Here is an 11,931-nt window from a genome sequence, read left to right as displayed (position 1 = left end):
TTTCCAAAAATGTGTGAATGAGCTTTTAGTGAATTTGTGCTGAACTGTGATGTCACCATTTAGCTAACTGACATAATGGCAGCGTCTATGCCCAGTGTCTCCGCCCATGATTTGTAAGCTAGGCTGGACGAAGAGTCGCCACTTTCAAGTGACCACTTTGAAGAAAGTTCTATGATGTCAACGGATTAGCATTAGCTAACACCATTAGCATCTGATAACGATCGAAGAACTGTGTAAAGTGAATTCAGAGATTTTGGTTAGATTTGAGTTGTCACGTGTTTCTCGTGTTCTTTTTGTCATTGTCTGTCTCGTCACGCGTTATGCTCGTCAACCCCGGTCCCTTGCGTTATCCCAGTGGTTCTCAACCGCGGTCCTTCGAGTACCCCTACCTAGCCTGTTTTCCATGTCTCCCACAGCCAACACAGGTGTGTCAAACGATCAGCTAATTAGCAAGCTGATAATGGTCCTCAGCTGTGTTGGATGTGGGAGGGATGGAAAACAGGCTGGATAAGGGTACTCGAGGATCGGGGTTGAGAACCAGCTTTAACCAATCAGCTCCCAAAGCCACGCGTGTCTTGTCTTTAGTCCCCTGCTTTTTTTCAGTCTTTGTTGGGTCATTGTTCATATCATGTCCTTGTCACGCTGTGTTTCTTGGTTTGGCTGAGCCATGTCTGGTTTCCTTAGTGAGTTTATACCCAGTTTTGCTTTGTACTTTGAATCATGTGTTGGACTTTTTGATTTGAACAAGTACCTTGCTTGCCTTTTTTGTCCAATGGAATTACGTTTAGGAGCACTAACCTGCATCAGCTCAACCCTGGAAAAACCTGACAGATTCGTTCCCAAATGTGCTATACCTCATGCAACGGAAAAAAACATGACAAGTTGCAAGATGGTAGCCTGATACTTTGCCGGAGGACAAGAAGAGTCGTCGTAAAACGCTGGAGCTTTCTAGCAGCACTTGACCGACTCGATGTTCAATATGAATTGATTTTTAATCAAATGGAAATAGGAAGAAAAACAGATGTACATAAAACATTTAGCACTGTGTCAGCTGTGAGGGGTGATTACTTTCTACTATCAGTTTTTTTTTTTGCTTATTCATGAGCTACAAAATAAAGCCGCAGATAACTTCTCAACATGCCACATCGATTGAACAAAAATATCAGATTGACCAAAAATATCCAAAGCAAAGGGCTTTTAAGTGGTGGCATGTGCGATGAGCCATGTTTGGGTTTTGAATAATGCACGAGGACTTGTTTACGTGATCAGGCGATTACCCAGTTGTTTATATTTTTAAGCATTTTAAAAATATTAAACTACATCTACTGTGCCGTCAAGTGGATAATTCTGCTTATTACAACAACAACAAAACATTAAAAAATCTACTATTTTTAGTATTAGCTCCTTTATAGAAGTAACGGACGCAAATTAGTGGAAGAAAATATTAACAATTTGACACTTTCTATGTTCATTGGCGACATGAGCCATAAGAGTGTATCTTAAACTGCAATTTGCATACACGTCTATCATTTGTCATCTCAAATAATGATCACCATGCATACCACTACCCACACTCTATGTTCCAGCTCCCAAAACAGTATTTTTTTAATTACTTTTTTACAATCTTTTTTTCAACCTACCTCATCCCTCCCATTATCATTGTTTAAAAAAAAAAAAAATTTGTGTGTGTGTATACATTGCACAGTTTTTGTTTTTATTATTATTGTTGCCTGCTGCCAGATTGCAAATGAGAATATTTTCTTAATTGCCTTATTTAGATAAATTTGTTTCTTTGCTATACCAAAAATATTCATCTGTTGTTCTCATTGCGAAAAAAAAGATCCAAGTCCACCATTGCAGATGTACAGATGATTGTCCATGACATTGTGCAGGCGTTACCTCGTGTAACAAGGCGTGTCAAGGTGGCTCGTTATCGCCGGCGAGCGCAGCAAAGATGTCTTGATATTTAAAAGACAGCAGGCGGCCAGACAACAGGCTCAGCATGAGGGTTGAAGGAGGCCTAAAACACAGAGTGAGCGAAAGGCGCTTGACAGCGTGGGAAATCTAAAGCCATGTCTGGAACAAGTGAGGAAATAAAGCAGGGATTCCCACCAGTAAAGAAAAATCATCTTATTGAAATTTTGCCAAGGCCTTTGCGTGTATATTAAAACATTCTTATGCAAGTTGGCGTTCTTTGCGGTTCACGATTTCTTTATCTGATATAGAAGGTCAGGATGCAGCCATCAATGTTAAATAAACAAGTTGCCTTTTTCCAAAAATCTGTGTGTTAGCGAACTAGCAATCAGAATATGGGATATTTTGCCCAAAGCCTGGAAGTTGTAATTGCAGTTCACTTTTAACTTTTTGTGTGCTTCATTGTGAAGATTCAACAAGATGGTGCCAAAGTCCTGTCTAATAGGAAAGTAGTACAGTGGCGCCAAAGAAGCACAATGAAGTGATAGAACTCAAATGAGAGACAAGCTTTGTATGTCGGGGTGGAGCTGAATATAGCCTAGCTTGTTAGCGTAAGAAATTAGGCTAACAGCTAGCATATGGACTCCATTTTTATAGTTTGAAGTTATATCAAACAGTTTTAGGGATCATAGTTTACTTATCATAAGTATAAGTTTCTATTAAAATCCTATGCTTTAAGTTCTTAAAATAGGAAACTATAGACATTGTTAGCTAGGTTGTTTACACGATTCATAGCAGGGTCTCGTCTGGTCCCTAAACTCAAATCAAAGAACTTTTCTTCTTCACAGGTTTGCATGGATGTTTTTCAGCTTCAATCCGCGTCCATGTAATGGTATTTTATGCGCATGACGCTCAGCTCATTTGAATAAACGTGTGTGAAATGTTCTTTAGCTCCCATGAACACCTGCAAACTAGATTAGCGGCTGACATTAAGTTGTTTTGCTGCAGCGGGCCGCCAAGCGCTGCTCCTGCTTCATAACTCAGGATTTACCACCCAACCACCGGCGCCTGGCCCACCACCCCTCCAATTTTTTTTTTTTTTTTTTTACAACACCATATGCGTTTTTATGCATAATAGGCAAGCAGCTTTGGCTCACAGTGAAATACGGCCCGCAAAGGGGGAAATAACACTCCAGGCTAATCCATTTTACTCTCCCCCTGCCTGGATGCTTTGACATAGGTGGTTTATTCCCATTAGCATCCATGTGTGATTATTATAAATATGTATTACGGCATCCCTCCATCAAACAAAGACCAAATGGACTGTGGCAGTCGCGAAAAACAAACAACGTTCAGCCACGCCAACAGTGGAACGTGTGCAGCCCAATGCGCCCTCTGTGTCGGCCATTTGTTTTGTGGCGGTGTTTTATTTGGGTGCCATCAATCCATTGGCCACGAGAAGGCGGCGCTAGGTTCGAGCTGAGCGTCGAGTCTTTGCGTTTCAGCGGCCTTCATTAAAATTGCTGTCATACTATCAGGACGGATGAGAGCTGATGGCTAGATAATTGCCCTTCATTTGATAATTCATGTAATCTTTATTTGGCTGCATCTTATCCACGGCATAATAATGTGTTCTCACGGGAATTACGCGCTATTTCCGATGTAAAAGTGAAGCGCTGTAATTAACAGTATGTTATTTGGAAAACAATGTGACCTAAAAACGTAGAAATCCATCCATCCATCCATTTCCTACAGCTGAATCACCACTCGTCCACTGTTCTAAATGCTGAACTACTGGGGGGGGGGGGAAATCTGTTCCAAATTTGATCTGAGTCTCTCTTGGCTCTGTGTGCCAGCGTGCTAGTGGACATGTAAAAACTACCCAACTAATTGAATCAGGGTTTACGCACATCGATAATCGGTACGATTTTGATCCCAATTCCCGCACTTCCGATCAAAGCAAAAGCCAGATTGTAACAAACATCTCAACAACAACAAAAAACGGTCAGGTTCAGGCAACCTAGAACATTTAATAAACAACAAATCAGAAAGGCAGACAAGAGGTTTAAATTCTTCACGGAAAGAGATGTAGTACAGTCTCCTATCGCGCTCTGGACACACTTTGCCGTTCCCTCTCTTTTTATTGGATATTCACTAGTTACATTGCGATTGCTGTTCTAAAGGGGAGGGGAAACACACAACAGCAACCTCAAAGCAGTCACAGATACAAATCATTGTGCAGATAATAGTGTAGACATGTTTTTCTTCAGCACTGAAAGTTTCAAAGTCAAAGCTTCAAAAGTTCAAGAGCAAAACACAGTTCTTGGCCACAGTTCTTATTTTTGAAGATGAAGGTGCATGAGTCACACTCCCTTTTACTTTATTCACAGAATAAGTGCTTGAAAGAGAAAATATGGGGTAAATGTATTATTTAAAAACATACTGAGTGATTTTTCTGTGGTGGATTAAGAAATATTTTTCCTGTCTGCTCCGAAAACTGTAAGGCCTGACAATTGTAAACCAGAACCCCATTTACAAGAGTTGGGTCGAGCCACAGAATCCCGACATCGTTACGTGATTAAGAAGCGACTTGTTGCTAGAAACAAATAAGTCACAACTGGTCATGGTGAATGTTTATATAATGTCGGGGTGTTAAAAAAAAAAATCGATTTAGCAATATATCGCGACACTTCAGCGCACAGTTCTCGTATCGATTCGATATGCGGCCGAATCGATGTTTAAACAAATATTCAACAAAACGTCTTACTTAGGTTTAGGGTTCACATGTTAAGCATAGAAGAATGTTATATTAATGGAACATTATGTCTTCATATTTGATTTCAATGCTGTTCAAACATGAAACAGATTGTTAAATCACAGTTATAAGCCTGAAGTTTTAGATAAATAAATACATTTCCATACAAATCTTTAAGTGTACATGTACAAGTTTATTGATGAGTATTTTCTAAATTAGAGTTTAAAAAAAATTGCAATAATCAACGTATAGATTCGTATCGACATTAATCGGTATCGAATCGGATCTATGAATCGTGATACGGATCGAATCGCCAGGTACTAAGCAATTCGCACCCTTAGCATAATGTTACATGTCTAGTAAGTCATTCACCGCCATGAAAATGACAAGATCAATATTGCAAATCTAAAGTAGTTACAAAACAATCTTACAATTAGCCGAGCTTCTTCTATGCAGTACTCTTTCTTCTTCATATTTTACGGCGGTCTGGACGCTATGCTGACGCCACCAGATGGTGCCAAAGTGGATGTAGGAACAATGTTGATGTTTTAAATGATGTCTAAAACTGCAACTAAGTAAGGACCGTGAAATACTGTAATACATTTCCTGAATCAGCATCTTTTGCGACAATGCGGTTGAGGATCGTGTAAAGCTGCAGATCAGGTTTGCGTAAGGCAATAATTCAAATGCTTCCTTCCTTATTCATGAAGATGCCCATCACAGGAAGGGGGCTTCATACCAAAACTTCATGCTGATTCTGCTTCTGCGTACACGTCTCTTCTGCTTCTACCGTCTGCTCGCCCGAGGCTCATTGCACGCATTAGTCCGGCCCTGGGCAGCACGGCTTTCGGTAAAACAAGAGCAGAGGGGAGGACCTGCTGACCTGGACGGGTTTAATTGTGATGCGCACACAACAGCGCAAAGAGCAGTGTTTGTATCTTCAGGCTTCGAAAAGTGAACATTTGCTTTTGTTCTCCACTCGTATACAAACAAATGTCTGTCTGACGTCCGTCCGTCCGTCTTTACATCTGTAAGGTTCAGAAAGGAGTAAGATTTAAGTTAATTTGTTCAAATATATATTTACTTACACTACTTATAGAATTATAATTTACACATTTATATATTTTGGTATATATATATATATATATATATATATATATATATAATACAAGTAGCTAAATTGTGTTGAATCTGCTGCTCTCATTCACTTGCCTCTAAATACAATTTGCTAGCTCCTGATTGGTTAGCGTTGGTCAGCTGATGAGTTGTCAGGAAGTGTTTGCGATGTAGCTGCGTCTGTGACTCGAAAATAGTGTTGTTCCAGAAGAAATCCTCCTCCATCCTGCTTCCTAATTTCATAGAGTGTTTCATTAACCACCAGCGAAACCCCCACGTCACACATCTAAAGGTCTACCGAGCTATAAAGCTAGCTAGCTAGCTACCGTATGATCTGTATATATATTTAGCTCTCTATCTATCTGTCTACCTGAGGTTATATAATTTACAGAGTTTTGCTGGCTCAGCGCACGGGCCCAACCAAGCGTTACAAAAGAGAGAAAAAAAGAGGAAGAAAAAAGAAAATCCCGTGGCCAGCGTTCGGTGAGTGGAACTTTTTCATTTCATTTTTCATTTTCATTATCTGTCAGCTGAAAGTATAAATGCCAGAAGGATTAGAGAAATCAGAAATTACATGGGCTCTCGGCTTTCCCCCGGCTGCTTATCCTCCTCTCGGTTCATCTCTTTTCCGTCCTCTCCCTCCTCCCGTCCCCTACCTGCTTCCCACGTGTCCTGTCTATGTGCCATCTTTTGCACATCACGCTATGGTCTCCCTTCTTTGCCCCCCCCCCCCCCTTTTATTTTTATTTTTATTTTTTATTTTGACCCCACCTTTTCTCCGCTTCATGAGCCACATTGTCGCCTCTCCTAATATCCCGCTTCTTGCCTGTCCCGCCGGCTCGGCCCCAGTTCCGCAAGACTGGCGCCCCGCTGGTCTTCAGCGACGAGAGGGGAGTGTCTCGGGAAGGGAGCCCTTAATCCCCCAAGATCTATTACAGATAGCAGAGCTGGCTCGGGCGACAGAGATTAGGAGGGCGAAGATACTGGCAACATCGATTGTCCCTCTCGTCCCGCGGGCCGCCTGCCAGTTTGCTCCTGTAATGACATTCAACTAGTGGACCTCGCTTCTAAATGCAGGTGTGTCGTCGATTGGGGGGGGGGCTTTACTCGTATCGCTTTGGTGACGCTAACATGAAGGCTACACGGGTGCGGCTGTCACATGGACGCAGAAACAGCAAGTGGTTTTACTTCAACAAAGGGTTGTCAAACTCTTTTTTGTCATGAGCCACATGCAGGCTTGGGAAGTAACTGAATAAATGTACTGCCGTTACATAATCAGATTACAATTTTGTTTTTTACTATTCCGTTACAGTTACAGGAAAAAACGTAATCAGATTACAGATACATTTATTAAAAATGGGGATTACTTTGAGGGATTACAATTTCTACGATGAAAGGGAGAGAGAGAGAGCACTCAGTTTGAAAAAGCTTCTTGGACGGGAGGAGGAAATGGCGACCGGTATTCACTGGAACTTACTCGTCTTGCTGAAGACGGCATCCAGCGGCATGCTACGCGCTACGTAGCTTCTTACTAGCGAGCCGGCTAGCCTTCAACCATAATGTGAGTTACATCTTCCAAACAAATCTTTCTCCCACCAATTCACTATTTGAACATCATACACGGCTAAACTTGGGATAAAAGTATGTCACGCATCGTCATCCTCATTGGATGACTATATCTATCTATATGTCTATCTGTCTGTCTGTCTAAATTGTGAGTTGTGGTTGCTTTCAGTGACAGTTCGAAAACAGCATATGGCTTTCAATCAATCAATCAATCAACCTGGGTTAGGGTTAACTATAGCCTCTATATGTGTAGGCTGCCCGGGTCCCTATCACCCGCAAATAGCAGGGGCACATTGTATAGAATATATACTGTGGTGATATTTATTTTTATTTTGTCTTCATGAGCATACTATTAGAGTAATCCAAAGTAATCAAGTTACATTACTTTAATATTATGGTACTTGGATTAAGTTACTAACACCATTTTTTTGGAATCCATTTTAAAAGTAACCTTCCCAACCCTGGCCACATGGTAGGTTGTTAACCCCTCCAACATCTAGCCACAGTATCTTCCTCACAAAGGAAGGAGCAACACCGCCTCTGTCTCTCGGGTCGGGTTGGATCGTACAAGCTACAAAGGATTGCCAACAACAGGCAGCAGCTACAAGGCCTCCGCTAATCACACTATTGATCCTGTAATTCCGCCCATTTGAAGCTCTTTACCACAGTGGGCGGGATCAATGAATAAAGTCCAAGCCTCGGCTTCTCCCCACTTGCAGAGGCGAGCGGCGTCTCCGGGGAGGTGACGGAGACCGCCGCTGCATGCCGCCTCACTTTCATTTTAGTATTCCGCCGCCACCTCGGGAAAGGCTGTCATGTCAGCCGAGTGACTCAAATGAAGAATGGCTCGTTGAAACCTCCCCTACCTTCATGCACTATGTTATTAGGCTCAGGATAGTTTTACTCAGGTCCAAAAGCATAAATAATGGGGGTTGACACACAATTTGTTTATGTGCGCTCGTGATTTTTAGGAATGAAAGCAAGTAATATATAGCTTTTAAATGCCATACAGTATATATGTATGTAAGCATTTGACCAGACCTAGCACAGTTCATTTATTTTAAAACACATTCAATAATTATTATAATATATATATTTTTTAATTATTCTACTATGTAGGAGATCTATAATTTAGGTTATACATCTTTTATGTAAAGCGGTGGTTGGTCACACCACATATTTGCTACTTGAATCAAAGTTAGCCATCTAAACAAAACAAGCTAGCTAGCCACATAAGTAAAATTCTAATGAAAATATGTATTATTGAATTAAATATAAATTTTTTCAGGTCATACCACATTATGTACAAAGATAACCACTACATACCAATTGCTAAAAGGGTAACTTTTTTTCTTCTTTTTTTTTTACATAGATGTGAGACAAGATACAAACAAGATAGCTGCTCCTATGGGTTCTTTACTAGCTTGTGGATGATACAAACTCTTGCAGTTAAATGTATTTCAAAATAAAAGTCCCTAATTGGTTATTTCCTTTTGGTCGCACCACATGATAATTCATAAAATGGGCATCATCGGACAAACTTGGCTGCCAATTACCCATATGTACTTTATTTGCCTCCTTCTGAAGCTAAATGCTTAGGCAGAAACAGTTGTTTATCAAAATGGCGGGACAGGAAGTGCAAAGAAGAAACAGGAAGTGGGGAATGTATAATGGCGACATGACAAGCCACCCGCTTGCCGCTTGTGGAAGTGACAGCAAGTGTGATGTTGGTGAGTTCATCTTAAAAATGATAAAATCTAGATGCTGAAGCGCGTTGGTCTTTCTGCGTAAAATGTTAGTTAGGGTAAAATGTTTTTTTTTGTAGCTGTGGGGGCAGCCATTTTGTCAGCAACAGTCAATTTCCCTCAAAAGTGGTAAACACACACGTCTTCCACACTCTAAACTTTTACCATTTTGTGTTTATACAGTAGCTAGCTATCTAGCTTTATAGTTTATAGATGTGTGACGTGGGGGTTCGTTGGTGGTTGATGAAACACTCTATAAAATTAGGAAGCAGGATGGAGAAGGAAAATTAGGAAGCAGGATGGAGAAGGATTTCTTCTGGAACAACACTATTTACTCGTCACAGACGCAGCTACATCGCAAACACTTCCTGACAACTCATCAGCTGACCACCACTAACCAATCAGGAGCTAGCAAATTTTATTTAGATGCAAGTGAATGAGAGCAGCAGATTCAACACAATTTAGCTACTTGTATTATATATATATAATATATATATATATATATATATATATATTTATTTATTTATTTATTATTATTATTATTATTATATATATTTTTTTTTATTTTTATTTTTATTTTTTTATAGACGCACGTTTGGTTCATGTTTTAACACCCACCAAGTTAAAAACATTGGTTCTTGCCTGATAAGGTGTTCGAATGAGTGCAAACTGGCAATGTAATTAAAAATGAGAACCAAACCGTGCATCTCAATGTCCTGATACCTATCAGGCATTTATGTTTTTTTTTTTTGGTGCTCTAATTTGCAGATAGGGTGCGAGCCCAACTTTAACATACCTCCTTGACAATAATTACGCGCCGCCATGACAAGCGTGAACTCTGCAATCAGCTTCTAATTTACGAGCGCCTGCAAGATGACGTGACACCGCTGATTGTAGCTTTAATTATTTGCTGCGCTTTGCAAGGCATAATTGAGGAGCCTGACGTCCCCGAGTCATATCGTCGCACTGTTTAATGAGACAATAAAGAGTGAAGGAGGAATGGGAGTAATACAGCGTGAGATGGCGGATCGCTGATTGTTGTTAATGTACTGTTGACTTGATATTGGTCGGTCAAAGGAGCAGCCAAGTGTGTGAAATAGAGAAGGAAACAAGGAACTACTGGGAAATGCCACTACAAATCGAAGGGTTAAAGACGACGTCGAAATCTGAGAAACCATGAATGAGAAACCTTGATGAAGAGAGCAGGGCTGGATACATGGACGCAACCTCAAACGCACGCATGGAAGAGTACGGATAGGAAACCTCCACATTCGGAGAGAAACCATGGCTAAGAAATGTCAACGTCATGACAATTCTATAGACATACAGCATAAAGGTCTATATGATAAAATAAGAATGACTGTAAGAGTGACCACTATAGGTACATAGCAACTGCACAAGGGCAGGGCCCCAGTAACTGCATAAGACTAGGTAAACTAAGAGTGGCTAATATATCTTAATCGTACAATACAATCATAAGGGTCATAGTAACTGCAAATGACTAGACAAACTAAGAGTGGCTAACATCACCATACATTATCACCATAACGGACATAGTAACTGCATACGGCTAGACAAACTAAGATTGGCTAACATCACCATACATTATCATCATTATAAGGGATATAGTAACTGCATAAGACTAGACAAACTAAGAGTGGCTAATACATCATCATCATACATTATCACTATGAGGGACATTGTAACTGCATAAGACTATTCAAACTAAGAGTGGCTAATACATCATCATCATACATTATCACTATGAGGGACATTGTAACTGCATAAGACTATTCAAACTAAGAGTGGCTAATACATCATCATCACACATTATCACTATGAGGGACATTGTAACTGCATAAGACTAGACAAACTAAGAGTGGCTAATACATCATCATCATACATTATCACTATGAGGGATATAGTAACTGCATAAGACTAGACAAACTAAGAGTGGCTAATACATCATCATCATACATTATCACTATGAGGGACATTGTAACTGCATAAGACTATTCAAACTAAGAGTGGCTAATACATCATCATCATACATTATCACCATAAGGGACATAGTAACTGCATACGACTAGACAAACAAAGTGTGGCTAATACATCATCATACATCATCAGGGGCATAGTAACTATAAGACTAGACTAAAAGTGGCTAATGCATCATCATCATACACCATCACACATGACATAGTAACTGCATAAGACTAGACAAACTGAGTGGCCATTACATCATCATCATACATTATCACCATAAGAGACATAGTAACTGCATAAGCAACTGACAACATTTAACACATATCGCAATGATACCAATCCTTCCCCCAAACAGTCATAACAGGTCCTCATTCTACACCTCACGTGATACAGTACCTTATTTATGAATCTGCAAAAGGGTGTACTGCTTGTCAGAATTTAAAATACGTTCAACTCTTGGTGTTTGCCGGCGCTTCTCACAGTACTATAACATAGAAAATACGAGCCACCACAATAGGAGAATGCGGAGAATGTCATTATGTTAAAAGTCAGAATCGTAATAAGCCAGCCATATCGATAGATACAAGATTCAAGCTGCTTAAAATGCTGATCTTAGCGTAACATTTACCAACCGCAGGACAAAGTTGTGAGCAATTTGCATTGAACATTTATCCCCTGCTGGTGCCACTGTGAGGTTGCACCTGTTTCCCCAAGGTTGTGCAAGTTATTTTATGGATCTGTGCCCGACCAGCTGGGACAGCAGCTTTTTTGACAGATTGAAATTCCGTCGCTACATTTTTAACCACCAGCTTTATTTATTCTCTCTTTTTTTTGGGGTGGGGGGGGGGG

General features: G+C 40.3%; 1 protein-coding gene across 2 annotated transcripts in view; it reads left to right on the top strand.

The window, feature by feature from the left end:
• The first annotated feature begins 9,034 nt into the window (after positions 1-9,034).
• The window catches only part of cdh22 (cadherin 22), a 209,059-nt gene continuing 206,162 nt past the window's right edge, over positions 9,035-11,931 (top strand). The window contains exon 1 of one of the 2 annotated variants that reach the window (XM_086086392.1): positions 9,035-9,081. The gene's annotated coding sequence lies outside the window, so the exon portion shown is untranslated. The remainder of the gene's footprint in view (positions 9,082-11,931) is intronic. The other variant, XM_086086391.1, reaches the window with a different exon arrangement.

The sequence above is a fragment of the Leptonotus elevatus genome, chromosome 10, assembly GCF_054856555.1.
Source record: "Leptonotus elevatus isolate MCC_2025b chromosome 10, RoL_Lele_1.0, whole genome shotgun sequence".
Taxonomy (NCBI): Eukaryota; Metazoa; Chordata; class Actinopteri; order Syngnathiformes; family Syngnathidae; genus Leptonotus; species Leptonotus elevatus.
This window is presented reverse-complemented; position numbering and strand designations above follow the sequence as displayed.